Source organism: Myotis yumanensis, unplaced genomic scaffold, assembly GCF_028538775.1.
Source record: "Myotis yumanensis isolate MYYU_CA2020_CCGP unplaced genomic scaffold, mMyoYum1.0.hap1 SCAF_2, whole genome shotgun sequence".
Lineage (NCBI taxonomy): Eukaryota > Metazoa > Chordata > Mammalia > Chiroptera > Vespertilionidae > Myotis > Myotis yumanensis.
Window position 1 is genome coordinate 19,401,267 of NW_027223753.1, and position 15,681 is coordinate 19,416,947.

The 15,681-nt window shown below is 51.9% G+C and overlaps 1 long non-coding RNA gene across 2 annotated transcripts; it reads right to left on the reverse strand.

Moving 5' to 3' along the window:
• Positions 1–8,918: 8,918 nt before the first annotated feature.
• LOC139001697 (uncharacterized) lies at positions 8,919–15,089 on the reverse strand. 2 transcript variants are annotated; one of them, XR_011470093.1, is made up of 3 exons: positions 14,980–15,089; positions 9,565–9,699; positions 8,919–9,180 (listed from the first exon to the last, which is right to left on the reverse strand). It is a non-coding gene; the product is annotated as an uncharacterized lncRNA (long non-coding RNA). The 2 variants fall into 2 exon arrangements; XR_011470092.1 differs by having other exon boundaries at positions 9,565–9,703.
• Positions 15,090–15,681: the final 592 nt, after the last annotated feature.

Sequence of the window (15,681 nt, forward strand, 5' to 3'; positions counted from 1 at the left end):
CAAAAGTCACTCCGCTGATGTCATGGACCTGAGTTTCTGCCAAGAACTTTCGCTTTAATGCAAGATAGTAATGTGCTTCATTTTGAGAGGGGAGAGAAATTTATAGGTTGACCCACACATGTTTCTTTTAACATAACAAGATGTTAAAGAAATTAATAATAATATTGATGCTTTTGTATATGAGTTGTGTTTACAGTTGTAGTAAGAAATTTTATAATCATGGTTTTGTTTTTAAGTTGTTCTGCTTGTTTTTTACCATGTTGGCAGCAAGATCCAAGCATTAATTTTATGTCTGATTAGATTTACAGAAGTTGTTTAAGTGCTTAGGAATAATTTGTTTGTCATAGTTGTAAATCTCCCTTGTCAGGTGTTTGAAGTGTTTGAATCAGATAAATTGAATTTGTAATTGTAGTTTGAAATATCTACAGGAATTTGCTTAATTAAATGTGTAAGTGGTGTTAAAAGTTTATGGGAATTTAATCTATCAAATTTATAAGTTAATTGAATATGAATCGATGAACAAGAAATGTGATCTTGCTTTAATATAAAAATTACTAAGTTCATGAATAAAATATCAAGATCCATAAGTTGGACGTAAGAGCTGAAGAGCTGGCTCTAATGTCTATAACTTTAATAAATTAAATATTGATTGAAATGTAAGTAATTGTAATTATGCCACACTCGCTGGATTCTCGTATCTGAATGGCTTACCAAAAACAAACGGTGCCTCACGCATACTAAACAAATAGAACATAGGCGGCAATTAATGCTCGTGCGTTCACCGCTGGACGCACTTCCGGATCACTGCACAGGGATCGGGGTTTTTGCCTGATTGTTTTCCACACATTTTCCCTGCTTCTTCGGGACCCCTGGGGGCACTCCCAGCCCAGACCCAATCCAGATGGACTGGACCTCCAACCAGCCCATCACCGGTTATTGACGCTGTGGCACGTGATCACCGTGGTGCAGAAGGTGGACCTCCCTCACATCCTGCAGTGTCAGTGTACAGACCTATCCACTGCCCGTTCATGCAGGGTTCAGTAAGTGGATGATTTAAAAATAATCACAGGAAATACACATATAAAAATAAAATTAAAATAATGAGAAACTGTAAATAATTTGTATCGATTTCAGTTTAAAATGCTTTATTTTGCCCTAGCTGGTTTGGCTCAGTGGATAGAGCATCAGCCTGAGGACTGAAGGGTCCCAGATTCGATTCCGGTCAAGGGCACATGCCTGGGTTTCGGGCTTGGTCCCCAGTGGAGGGTGTGCAGGAGGCAGCTGATCACTGATTCTCTCTCATCATTGATGTTTCTATCTCTCTCCCCCTCTCCCTTCCTCTCTAATCAATAAAAACATATTTTAAAAAATAAATCTATAATAATAAAAGCATAATATGCTAATTAGACCAGAGGACCTTCCAGATGGAGTCCGGGTCCCGGGTGCCAGAAGGAAGCTGGTGCCGGCAGCCTGGGGGAAGGAAGGCCGACTCTTGCACGAATTTTGTGCATCGGGCCTCTGGTAAATAAATAAAATGCTTTATTTTAAGCAGAAATCCTTGAAAGGATTCAGCGGTGAATTGGTTGGGAGTTTGGATGTTCCTGGATGGGCCAGGAACACCGTCTCGCTTCCAAAGCATTGTTTCCCACACACCTTCAGGGGCAGAGTGTGTGAGGAGAAGTGCTCTAGGCGGGAGCCCTTCTCGGACCGGGAAGGCAGCCTTCTCTGCTCCCTTGCCACCGGGACACTTTAATTTCCCGTTTATTTTTCATCTTCGCTAGCAGAGATGTCCGGGACGTCTTGAGGGAGGAGGATTGATTAGCCAGGAGGTGTCCTCCATTCCTAGGTCACCATATTTACACCACGAAGACCTCACCTCACCCTCCAACAAGATGCTGATGGATGTCATTCTGGACAACGAGCAATGATTCAGCTCTCCCTGTGCAAAGGCCAGGCTTTGGGGCAGCGGTCTGACGGCCAGGGTTCAGTTCATAGCATGTGAATCCGTGGCACACTCGGTGTGGATATGAACTGTCACCGCCTCTTTTAACCCTTTTAACTGGAAAGTTGAGGCCAGGGCAGGAAGTGAGGTCTCCTGGGACGCTCGGTGCTGTTTCTGCTCGCTGCCCTCATTGTGTCTTACATTTATCAGAGGCTCCTGCCTCCCGGGGACCTGCTGGGAGCTTCCCACGCAGGAGCAGGACGTGCTGTATTGCTGCCGTTTGTTCAATAAGAAAACTGAAGCCCAGATGGGTTAGGAGCGGCCCAAGGACCCTCACCTGGATCCGACGATGCCAGTGCCCTTCTTCGTTCCAACATCCAGGTCTGTTCACTGAGATTTGCTTAGGGCGTGTGGGCAAGTTTCCAAGAAGTGAGGACATATGATGAAGGGGAGGAGGTCAGCGCTCCCCTTGGCGAAAGGTTCTGAGGTCCTTGCTCTTAGACTTTCTTCTCCCCTGAAGGAAGGTGACCCCGTGAGCCTCCACTCTGGCCTGAGGCCTGCAGCTGCATCCTCTGGGCGTGTGGACCACTTTAGAGTTGGTTCAGACAGAGGGGGGCTGAGGTGTGATGAGCTTGCCACCCTCTGTCTGGGAGCTGCAGTGAAGGGGAGTGGGGTTTGATGGGATCTGGGCGAGACCCTGAAGTGCCGAGCAACCCAGACACCAGCACCGTTTGCCTCTGGAGGAGATGCTGTTCCGTACTCTGTGACCCTCCATCTTGAAGTTTTTCTTGCTACCTCTGGAAAAGTCTATGACTATGACCTAGGAAGTTGGGGGTGGGGGACTGTTTCTGGCTTAAGAACATTCTCAGCCCGCAGCTCTGGAAAATTCTATTCCCAAATCTGGGAACATTTCTGTCCATAGCTCTAGAAAACCCTCCATCTTAGATCTGGAAAGGGGCCCATCCTTGCATCTGGAAAACACTTCAGTGCAGGCTCCGGAAAACACTGGTCCTGAGCTAGAAATCACTCCATTGCCGGCTCTGGACAACACTCCGTCCTATGCTGCAGGAAACACTCCCTTCAGGACTGTGAAAAAATACTCTGCCCGGGGCTCTAGAAAATGCAACATCAGAAAATCCTTTCATCCGAAGATCTGGAATACCCACCGCCCGTGGCTGCAGAGTCCTCCACCCCTAAATCTGGAGGGCTCTCCCACTTAATCTGCAGGCCTTGAGCCCAGCGGCGTGCTGGTGAATGTTTAACCACAGGCCCGTGGTGGGGCCAAGGGGCTGCTGATTGGTAGCGTTTGTCAATTCCCATGGTGTGAATACTTCCACCAGGGCTCATGCCAAGTTATCAATGTGACATCACCAAAAACGAATTGGGGAGGAGATGCATATAATTGCCTCATACAACGGTCAGTACGAGCCGGCTCCATCACCCCACCATCTGGTGTAGACACAGCTCAGGGGTCTGGAGGCCGTTGGTATGGAGAACTCCACGCAACACATGTCCTAGCCTTTTGTCACTTGATTTATGATAACCAGCTCTAAAGCAATTACTTCAATTCCAAGATTTTAGGGGACATAAAAGGCAAGAATGTCCTGAAGAGCTGGCGTTCCTAACATCCTCATATGTCCTGATCTTATCCTAATGACCTCGCTACCACATACACAATTCAGGTATTTGCTCCCAACTGGAAGGCCTAGAACAGTGATGGCGAACCTTTTGAGCTCGGCGTGTCAGCATTTTGAAAAACCCTAACTTAACTCTGGTGCCGTGTCACATATAGAAATTTTTTGATATTTGCAACCATAGTAAAACCAAGACTTATATTTTTGATATTTATTTTATATATTTAAATGCCATTTAACAAAGAAAAATCAACCAAAAAAATGAGTTCGCGTGTCACCTCTGACACGCGTGTCATAGGTTCGCCATCACTGGCCTAGAATGTGGTCCCTTGGGAGGTGAGGCCCAGCTCCCAGCTGACTTGTGAAAGGAAATGGTTGTGATTCACACAGGCCGCCCCTCTGTCTGGGCAGAGAGGGTCCTCAGAGATGGAACAGGGCTGATGCGTTGTGATGGGCTGTCAGGTGAATCTGGAGGTCCTCAGCTGTTGCACAGACCAGTCAGTATATCAGGAGGTAAAGGGTGGGGGGAGGAGTGGCTCTGACCAAAATGGGGGCGTCTGAGTCAAAGGCAGATTTACATCTCCAACCTCACGGTCCCTGGAGGGCTGGCCAAGGGCACTGCCCTGCTGGGCAGAGAAAAGCCTGTGTCCTTGGGTCAAAAGGAGATGCCTGCTTTGTGCTGAACACAGTACAGTTCTATCCTGCTGTGCCCAGAAGCAGCCTGGCTATGGGCTGTGAGGCCCCACCCTGAGCGATACCCATTGCCAGCTCCGGAGAACGCACAGTCTGTTGTTCTAGAAAGGCCCTGCCCTGTCTCTAGAAAAGCCTGGCTCCCTTACCCCAGGAGGAGCCGCCCCCCAGCAAACCTGGCCCCGGCGGACTCTTGACGCTTGGCTCTGAGGAAGGCCCGAGAGATGCTACATTCCTGCAGTTTGGTCTCTGCCTTTGGAGGGAAGGCTCTTTCTGACAAACACAGGAAAAAGCGCTTTGTAAAACCAAAAAGCTGGGCCTGGGGTGCAGCAGATGCTCACCGACACGTGTGTGGAATGAAGGAGTGGTCCTGGGAGATCTTTGCAAACTGCAATGCACAGCACGATCTTCAGATATTATTCTTACTGTGACTAAATAAAGCAGTTATCAGAGGTATTATGGGAAACTCCATATTTCTCCCTAATGAGATCTTTTTCTTGTGAGCTCCCACCAGACAGGAAGCAGAGGGACTGGCTCACAGTGGGCATCAATAAATGTTTGATAGATGAATGAACGCATGGATGGATAAATGAGGACTATATAGATGGATGAATGGCTGTGTGGATGGTGAGTGAATGGGAAAGATGGATGGAGTGGCTGACACAGTTGCCTACTCATCAGCCACCTGCCTCTCCCCCGTCCTTCTTCCTTGCTAAATGAGTCCAAATTATATCCCAGTCTTCTGCAGCTTAGGAGGAGACTAAACTGATCTTGTTTAGTTTGAAGCCATCATGGTGATTTTCCCTTGCCAGATAGTGGTTTGGGAATAGCCCTGTGATGTGAATCTGACCCAGGAGACATGAGAGGATGTCTACTGGGTATCCTTCAGGAAAGCTCTCCTCATTAAAGGAACACAAAGAGGGGGTGTTCTCTCTTCTGGCCTTTGAACACTGATGTGTGAGGATAAGATGTTTGGAGATGCTGCAGCCATAGGAGATAAGATGGAGAACAAAAGCCTGACCTTCTCAGTACCACAGAGCAAGAATATAGAAAGAGCTGGGTCCTTGAAGCTTCTCATTGAACCACTGAATTAACTGATGAGTGTAAGTATATGGATGGATGGGTGGATGGATCAGTTGATGAATCAGTAGGTGAATGGAAAATGTTCATGGGAGTGGGGACAGATGGATGAATGGATGAGTGGATGGACGGACTCAGAGTGGGTAGACAGTAGATGGATGGATGGATGGATGGATGGATGGATGGTGGATGGACGGATGGATGGATGGACAGGGAGCTGGATGGTTGGGTGAGTGAGTGTATGAATATATATGTATATTAAAATATAAAGGACCATCAGCAGTACTACTCTCTCTCTGAAGAACATTCAGTCCAGGGCACCCAAGGTCAGACCTGGCTGAGGAGACTGAGCTTTCCCACCCTTTCCTCCGGCCCTCATTCCTGCTCCCTGGTTCATGTGCGCTGGGCCCACCTGTCAGGACCAACACTTGCCTTCAGTGCCTGTCACCTGGCTGGAAGGGCATGTGCCCACCTGCCCTCTTGTGCGGGCCTTACCCTGCCAGAGAGACGGCTGGTCTGTTAAGAAGGTCAGTGAGTTGAAAGGCAGCCTGGCACGGTGGACTCAGACAGTCCTGGGTCCAAATCCCGGGCTTGCTTTTCATGAGCTGTACGTTGGGTCAGCCTCCTAACCCACCTGAGCATCAGCCTTCTCATCTACAAAATGGGGATAACAGCACCACTGCCGGCTGCACTGAGTGAGGAAAGCACATATGAAAGTGCCCAGCACCGTCTGTACTTCCTCCCCTCCCCCCCGCCCCCCCCAGTAAATCCTCAACAAATGCCAAGCCCTCTTGTGTCCTGCTGGCCAGCTCAGCCATGGCCGGGCATCCCGGGGCGGTGGCCAGGCAGCAGCCAACATGTGGCTGCAAAGGAGCCCCGGGCTGGAAGAGCAGCCTGTGGCCCCTTGCTCCATCCTGCTGTGCAAAGCTGTCTCGGGGCATTGGTCCTGGGAGCCAGCACAGGGATGAGGGAAGGGCCAGCGGAAACCGAGCAAACCAAGATTGCTTCCTTCCTTCTCGTGCCACTGGATCTGGCAGGATGCGTCGGTGACCCAGGAGCCTCAGGAGCTTGCAGGTTCAGAGCTGACAGTGAACAGCTGGCTCAGCCGCTGGGGCGGGGCCAGCCCAGGGCCGCAACCTCTCCTCTTGCAGCTTCCAGTGCCTCCTGGACAGAGACAAGTCATCCCAGCAGAGCCAAGCTCTCCCTCACCTCCAAGCCTTTGCACAGGCCAATCCCCATGGCTTACCTATCCCTCCTCACCTGTCCCTCACCCTTGGTTTGAGGGTCCCCTCAATACATTGACTCCTGCCTCTAAGAATGATTAACTGTGTGTCCTTACTGACACCCCATGAGCCTAAATTTCTTATCTGTCACTCGTTGATTCAACAAACATTTTTGGAGAATCTACTGGAGGTCTGTTCCAGGGTTGCAGGTGCTAGGAATGCAAACATGAGTCAAAAATTATCTTGGCCTTGCCCTAGCTGGTTTGGCTCAGTAGATAGAGCATCGGCCTGTGGACTGAAGGGTCCCAGGTTTGATTCTGGTCAAGGGCACATACCTCAGTTGCAAGCTTGATCCCTGGCTCTGGTCAGAGTGCATGCAGAAGGCAACCAATCGATGTGTCTTTCTCACAACAATGCTTCTCTTTCTGTCTCTACCCTCCCCTTCCACTCTCTCTAAAACTCAATGGAAAAATATCCTTGGGTGAGGATTACAAAAAAAAAATTTTTTTTCTTGGTCTTTGCAGAGGTCAGAGTGCAAGCAAAGAGATGGACCATTCAACCCCTAGGACAGTAAAGACCCCGTCAAAATCCATATTATGGAAGTATAAAGAGAGTCATCTGACCCAACCTGGGGGCTCCAAGGAGGGCTTCCTGGAGGAGGTGACCTTTTGTGAGATAGAAAGGGATCTCACAACATATGTGAAAAGTCTGGACACAGCATCAGTCATAGAGGAGGAGTCTGCTGATGAGTCTCCTGTTTCCTTCCTTCTCCATTTTCCACAGGAAGAAGTGAAGACCCAGGACAGGGAAGAGATAAACTTAAAGCTCCCTGCAAGCCAGAGACAAGGCAGGAGCCAGACCTCACCCTGCTCACCCGCGGGACCGGGAGGCTCTCCCCAGATGCCTGCACAGGTTGGCCTGTGTCCTGTAGTGGCTGGGATGCCGGTCAGAGCCTAGACCATCTCAACTCCACCAAGCTCTCCTGAGACACTTCACAATCACACTTCATTCCGAGTTTGATAAATAAAGGCAATTGTGGGACAATTAGATTCTCGTCTCTCCCAACGTCTTAATTGGAGCAAGATGCATGAGTCTTTCCTGCGCGTCATTTTGCCAGGTGTGTTGGAGGCTTTTCATCCGGGCGCCCTAATGCACCGCAGGAAGAGTGATGGCTGGAAGCCACGGCCGTGACACGCCCGGGAGCCGGCTGGCAGTTCCCACGCAGCCCCTGACTGATCACCACGGATGTCCCCTGACATATGCTGGGAAGTCCCCGAGCAGATCATGGCCTGTAACCACCGTTATCAATCACGTGGCTGTGGCGCTGTCCACAGAGCCTGTGCCAGTGAGAGGTGCATGGCTTCAGGGACCTGAAGACCCAAGTTCAGTTCCCAGCTCTGTGGTCAGTTCGCTGTGTGACCTTGGGCAAATTGCTTAACCTCTCGGAGCTTCAGGTGCCACAAAGAGGGAGTTCATCCTTGACACCATCAAACAAGACAACGTGTGTGACGCTTCGTAAAGGCCTGGGGAGTTACCAGCTGTGTGCCGCCTGCCCCCACGGCCGGCCTCTGTGCACATAACTGACAAGACAAAACCTGACCAGGGAGAGGGACGAACACACGTAAAGACGGACGGGCCCTTCTCCTGATATCCACAGCTCAAAACTGCACACGAGACTCAGGTGCACAAAGGAAGAGTGAAGGCCGCTTTCTGACTTCTCACAAACGCTCCATCACCCTCCCACTGAGGGTGGAGGTGGGGAGAGGGGCTGTTAACCGGCAAGTTCATTGTCATTAAATATGACTTCCCCCTCCAGTTTCATGTGGTCTCTCGGGAGGCAATTCAGTTGCTTTGGAGTGAATGCTCAGTGCTTCAGGCTTCCCCTTCCCACTTCTCCTCTGAATACCGCAGCGGGGTAGGTAGGTGTGGAGAAGCTGGCCGAGCTTCCTGGAAGGGGGGGGTGTCTCCCATCTACGTGACTCACCAGGTGGGACTCACCTGGTCCAGGGATTCCCCCCTGTCCCTGGCCACACGGTGCCCTTCTCTGCTGGTCTGTTGATCCTTGGGGGTTGGAATTCTGGATCTCCTGGTCACCCACACAGGTCATGGGGACCCAGCAATGCCGGGTCAACCTCACCTAACCAGACACCCCCTCCCACCAATGTCAGGTTCCCACCCACACGATCTCACCCCCTTCCCCACGTTGGTAAGTGGCAAAGTGGACCAGAGCACGGATGTCCTGGTCTCTGTGGTCTAGTCTCATTCCCACTCCTGGGGGCCCAGGCCATGTCCTCACCCCGCCCCTCCTCACCAGGACCCCTGTGAGGGCAGACCCCGCTTCTCCTCCTTGCCTGGCGGGCTGTCCCTCTCTCCATCCCCTCCGTCCTCTCCGCACCCCCTGTGATCTCGGAGGCAGCGGGCTGGGCTCTTGATGTGCAAAGAGGACGTTGGTACTCAGAGAGCCGCCCCACCTCTAACAAAGCCTGGCTTTCAAGACGATTGTCTGTCCAAGGACGGCAGGTTCCTCTTCAGTCAAAAGCTGAACGTCAATTCCTCCCTTTGTGTTCCTGATCCTGATCCTATTCCTCTCAAAGGCCCTGGGTGCCTCTGGCTGAAAAGGAAGAGAGACACATAAAAGCAGCAAAGAAACACAGGTGCATTAAAACATGGTGTCCTTCCTGCGGCGCCCGCCTCCCTGGATGCCAGAGAGCAAAGCGCCCTGGGGAGCGCTCCCACCCACTCCAGGGACCAGGGACCAGAGACGGCACAGACTGCCTTAGGCCACACAGCAGGGCCCTGGCGGGGCAGGAGCAGGAAGCCCTCCTGGTGTGTCCCAGCGCTCAAAGGCCCTCCCACCAGCCCACTCTCTCTCGGGAGGTGCTGCTGGACACTCGCATCTCGGCATCCTGTGTCTGCGCACTTTTCAGCCGCTCTTTGAAGCAGGGGCCGTGTCTGTCTTACACATCCCACCCCCAGCCCGGGGTCTAGAACGTACAGATGGGACTTCTCTGAGTCACGCTGCTCCCACGGGTTACATCGCCGGCCGCTTTCCTTCTGGGTCAGGGTGCCTCCTTCCATCCAGGGCAGGAGGCTCGGCTGCGCTCTCTCCATGTCGGTTCCGGGCGGCCTGCTACCTGAGAGGGACGACTCCTGACTGCCTGCCCCTTCCTCCACGCAAGGGGCTAGAGGGTCCCTTTATTCCCACTCCTGCTGTCCTCAGCTTGCGTCAACCATCGTCTACCTGAGCCTCCGTTTTCCCACCTTTAAATAAATGAGTTTGATGAGATGGTGGCTTTTAGACATTTTTTTTTTGCAGTGGAAAAACAGAGCTGCTTTTTTTTAAGCAAGGAAATGGGTCCCTCACATATATACATATACATTCATATACACACTATGTTCATATACATATACATTCAAATACATGCTATGTTCATATACACATGCATTCATATACATACTATGTTCATATACACATACATTCAAATACATGCTATGTTCATATACACATGCATTCATATACATACTATGTTCATATACACATACATTCAAATACATGCTATGTTCATATACACATGCATTCATATACATACTATGTTCATATACACATGCATTCATATACACACTATGTTCATATACACATACATTCAAATACACACTATGTTCATATACACATACATTCAAATACATACTATGTTCATATACGCATGCATTCATATACATGGTATGTTCATATACACATGCATTCATATACATGGTATGTTCATATACACATGCATTCGTATGCATGCTATGTTCATATACACATGCATTCATATACATGCTATGTTCATATACACATGCATTCATATACATAGTATGTTCGCATACACATGCATTCATATACATGCTATGTTCACATACACATGCATTTATATACATAGTATGTTCACATACACATGCATTCATATACATGCTATGTTCATATACACATGCATTCATATACATAGTATGTTCAATGGGTTTGCAGGTCCCCCAAAGCACACATGCAGCACAAAATATGAAAACCTAGGCTGGGCTGTTGACAGGACAGGGCTGGGACAGGGAGAGGGGGGTCAGCTGTTTCCTGTGGCCAGGGCGGCGACCTGGGCAGCAGGCGCTTCCTGTTTCCCAGAGGGAATCCAGGGTCACTTGTCCTACATCGTCGCCGGGCAGCCTTCCCTGCGTCAGGCAGCTCCCAGCACCAGCAACAATGGCCCTTTGTCTCCAGCTCTGCCGCCCCAGCCCGAGTCTCATGCCCATCTTCCAGATGAGCAAGTGTGGCACAGGGAGCTGAGGTCACTGCCAGGGTCATGTGGGTTAAGTCACTTGCCTGAGGTCACCAGCTAAAAAGAAAGCTGGACTCTAACTCACTGACTATACGGCTGTCCTGCTTCCCAGATAGCAGACCCTGTGCCCAGGGCCCACCAGCCACCTGCCAACCAGCCCCCTGCCCACCTGGTCCTCCTCTATCCCCACTTTCCTGGAGCATCTTCCTGGAGGGAGGGGCCTGCCTGGACCCCTGCCCCTCCCACTGCTGAGCAGCCTGGCCCTGGCTGCACACACCACCGCGGCCACGGCCAGCCATGGAGCTGGATCTTGAAGAGGCGTCACTTTAAGTGCAGCTGGAGGGGAGGGCAGTCCAGGTGCCTTCAGGGTGCCTCCCCACCCCCAAGCCCCACCCTGACCTGCTCCCTTACCTCCTGCTGTTCTTTGCTGGAAGGAGGGAGCACCTGGAGCCACAGGAGGGCCACTGAGCAAAGAACAGCAGGAGGTAAGGGAGCAGGTCAGGGTGTGGCTTCGGGGGGAGAGGCACCCTGAAGGCCAAACTCAGGCATCAGGCACACACACACACACACACACACAGGACAGTCCCCAGCCTGTCTGTCTTCATTTGTCAGAAGGAGGGGGCAGGCGTGGAGGTGACCTGAGACCAGGGACCCTGCCCCCACTCCTGCCCTGAGCCACGCCCCCAGGAACAGAGCATGGAACAGTAACAGCTAAAACGGCATTTACTGAGCAGTTACAATGGGCCAGGTGCTCTTCTAAGGATTCTGTGTGGATCGGTTTTTTTACTTGACAAACGAGCCTCTCCCCATTTTCTAGATAAGAAAACTGAGGCTTGCTAAGGAAGTGCTGGGGCTGGGCTTGAAGGCCAGAACAACCCCTATGCACCAGGAGGGGCTGAGGAGAGCCAGAGCTGCAAGGCTCGAGATGGGGACAAAGGGTAGCGTAGCTGTGACATCTGAGGGCTGGGGGGGGGGGGGGGGGGGGGGCAAAGGCCAGGCAGGGAGGAGGGCATCTCAATGGGGGCTGGAGGGGAGTAACAGCAAACCAGAGGGCATAGCGCCAGCCCAGCTCCTGCCACTACAAAACCCTCCGCCCTCTCTCCCCAGCCTGGACACAAGTCCCAGGGAAGAGGTCCCCAAATAACTGAGAGCACATTTTTGCTACGCTCAGGGAACTGTGGGCTCAACATACAAATGCAGGTCAGTGAGGTTTTTTAAATTTGCATTTCTTATGAACTAATTTTGTACTTTTATGCCTGATATCTTATCAAACCCATTATTGTCCAGATGTGGAAACTGAGACTTAGAACAAGCAGTGAAAATGTGCTTGGAGAACCTCCAGGGCCCAGGCCAAGAGCTCAGGATTTACTCCCTTCAGCTGGAGTAACCCTGGATGAACAGCGGGACCAGCTGGGGTTTGATAAGCTGATGGCTCCTGGGTTCAAATCCTGTCTCTGCCTCTTGGTTGCTGTGCAGTCTTGGGAAAATTGCTCTCTGAACCTCAGTGTCCACGTCTGTAAGATGGAGCTAATAAGAGCCTCCTTCCTGATTCATTCCACAGACATTTACTGAGCACCTACTATGTGCCAGGCACTGTGCCAAGAACTGGGAATGCAGCAGGGAATACACCTTTAGTGGTAAATCAGGGCCCAGCTACTGAACAGTGGGCCTCCCTCCACCCCGTGGGTGTGCCCTGCAGCCTGACTTAGGACCCTGCACCTTCAGATAGAATAAGGTAGATGCCGTTACGGTGGTTCTCAGATGCTGTAACAAGAGGCTGTGGTGCTGGAGATGTGTGGCCTGAAAGGAAAGGGTAAGGATTCCTCTTCCAAGGCCCCACTGCCTCTGTGTTTTCCGGAGCTATGACCCTGCAGGGTGGGCCCGCTGTCCTGCTGTCAGAGGTGTGGCCACATGGGCGGGAATGGAAGGCACAGGGTGGGGCTGGCTTCCTGCCACTGCATGGGCACAGAAAACACTCCGGTCTGCGGAGGGGAAGCCCCGGGAATCCGTTCCAGCCAGCCCGCCCCAGACAGGGCTCCCAGCCTTCCTTCCGAGGGCAGCTGAGGGCAGCCGAGGGCAGCCGGGCTGCCCCAGGCAGGGCCAGCCCTAGGCAGGGCCACAGAAGGTCTCCAGACAGGCGTGTGTATGTGTGTGTGTGTGTAACTAGTGTGTCTGTTTCTGTATGTTTGTGTCTATGTATTTGTTCAACTGGGTGTCTACATTTACATGTATCTATACTTCTGTGTGTGTACTTGTGTGTGTATTTGTGTGTTACCAAGCCCCAGAGGGAGTGGCCCCCAGACCATCCTATATGCACAGTTTCACTGAGGCAGACACAAAAAATCCCCTATAAAATCTCCACACAGACACACATCCACAGTCTTATACGCCCACAGGTGAACATATATGCATAGACACAGCCTCCATAACCACAGACACACACATAAACATACCTTCACACGGAAACATATACAGAGACACAGGCAGACACCCAAGAATTGGCAGGACCAAGACTTGGGGGACGGGTGCTAACTAAGAGAGGATAGTGACGGCCTTCAATAGGCTCACAGCCTAAAGGGACACTGGTATGTGGGTCCCTCGCTGGGGCACAGGGTGAGCTGTGCCCAGATAGAAGCCAATAAAGGAACACAGGGACCAGAGGAGGAAGCCACCAGCTCTGCCAGACTGGGGAGAAATCAAGGAGGGCTTCTGAGAGGAAGTGGCAAAGTGTTTTAGGAAGAGGAGCTTGGCATTTCTCAGCCCATCAGCTCTCATAGGTATTGGTTTGATGCATCTTTTCCTAACAATTAAATAAGACAGTAGGAGCCCAGAGACAGAAAAGGGGGGCTGAGGGGTGCATTTGGAGTGTGCTCACTGCTGGAGGAGAGGCATAGAGAGGTTATATCTCAGTCTCTCCCCACATTAGGCCTCCCACCCCCATGCCCAGTCACTGTCTCCCATCCCCCATATGCCCACTCTCCCCCTCCATGGCCGCAGACTCTATTGATTGCTGCTGTCCACCCTGAGACCCTGCCCCTGGTCTCCAGGTAACAGAAAAATGCTTCCTTCCTTAGGGGAACCTCTTTTCCCTTCCTCCCTGTGGGAGGCACAATCCCAGGACCCCAATCCTTGGCCCCGGGCTGGACAAGGGGCCCAGGCCTAGCCATCAGAGCATCCATCCCCCTGACCACAGCGATCGGCCGTGGGTGGGCAGGCGACCCCAGCCAGCTCTCCTTCCCTGGGGCATACATGTGGCTGCTGGAAGAAATGGGTTCTCAGTGGAGCTAAAAGGATGGGACCCCAAGCTGCCTTTGGCCAGGCCGACCTCCTGCCCTGAGCGTGGGGAAAGGCTGTCTGGAGTGGAAGAGAATGAGCTAACAGGGAGGCGGAGTGGAGAGAAGGGCAGCCCAACAACTTTGTTCGAGTCTCCAGTCCACGGTGCTCTCCCCAGAGTGAGAGCCAGTAACGTCCCCTTTTCACCGGTTCTGGTTGGGTCTCTGCTACCTGCCGCTGGAGGAGGCCAGACCAGCACAGTCCCCCTCATTCTTCCTCCCAGCTGTCCTTGCCCCATCTCCATCTCCCACCCAGGCCCCGCCCACCATAGGCCCTTCCCCACCACCTCTCACTCCTCCTCAAGCCTCTCCCTCCCACCCTCAGCCCTGCACTACCAACCCTCCCCAGGGGGCTCCTGGTGCTCCTGTGGCAGCTGAAGGCCGGGTGCCACGGGCCTGCTTTCCGGGCCTGAGTGAGGAACCTGGCCCTCCCTCTGTCAGCAGGAACACACAGAGCAGGCCTGCTGGGGTCGGGCCTGGAGGTCTCTGCCCCCGTCTAAGACACCAGCCGCCTCTCTGGTCTTCCCGCCTCCTGTCTCTCTCCCCTCCAACCCATCTTGCAGTCTGCTGCCAGGCAGATCTCCCCAAAATGCAAATCTGACAATGTCACTCCCCACCCCCACCCCCAGGACTCCAACAGCTCCCTGTGCCCTCGGGGATACTAGCCCTTAGCCTTGCTATTAGCTACATAAAGGTTTAGCTCCTAAAGCGGACCTCAAATAGCACTGACTAAAGTAAGACAGAAGTGTACTTGTCCCTCATAGAATAACTCACACATAAAACATCCAGTGGCAGGTTCCTTCCGTCCTGTTGCTCTGTAATTGGCGGGCTGTTGCCCTCGTTCACATGTCCCAAGAGGGGACCCTGTTCACCTTCTAGGAAATGGGAAGAGTGAAAGGTAGAGGAGAGGGCTCACCACCACAGGAAACAACCCTGAAACTGCCTACAATACTTCTACTCCCATCCTATTGGCCACATTAGTCACATGGCCACCCAGGTTCAAGGGAGGCTGGGAAATGTAGTCTTTCTTCCAAGCAGCCATGTCTCATTAGTGTTGAAGGGAGAAGGGATATTAGGGGACAGCCACAGCCTCTGCAACACCTTGGCATTCAGGGCCCTTCACAGCCAGCCTGGTTCTGGGTCTTCATACCTATGCACATGCTGAGCTCCTTTGCCCACCCTCCTTTCTACCTTTGATTCTAGGAAGCCTTCCTGACCACCACTGCCCCAGCCTGGAGTAAGGGTCTGTGCCCACTGATCACATGGTATTGTAGGTAAGGGTCCATCACCCACACTAGATTGGGAGTAACTCAGGGAAGAGACCACAACTGATTCAATTCAGTGTCCCCCTGCCCAACACCAAGCCTGAAATGGCATGGGCATTGGGGGATCCTATATAATAAAAGGCTAATATGCAAATTGACCAAACGGAGGAATGACTGGTTGCTACGACAAGCACTGATCACCAGGGGGCAG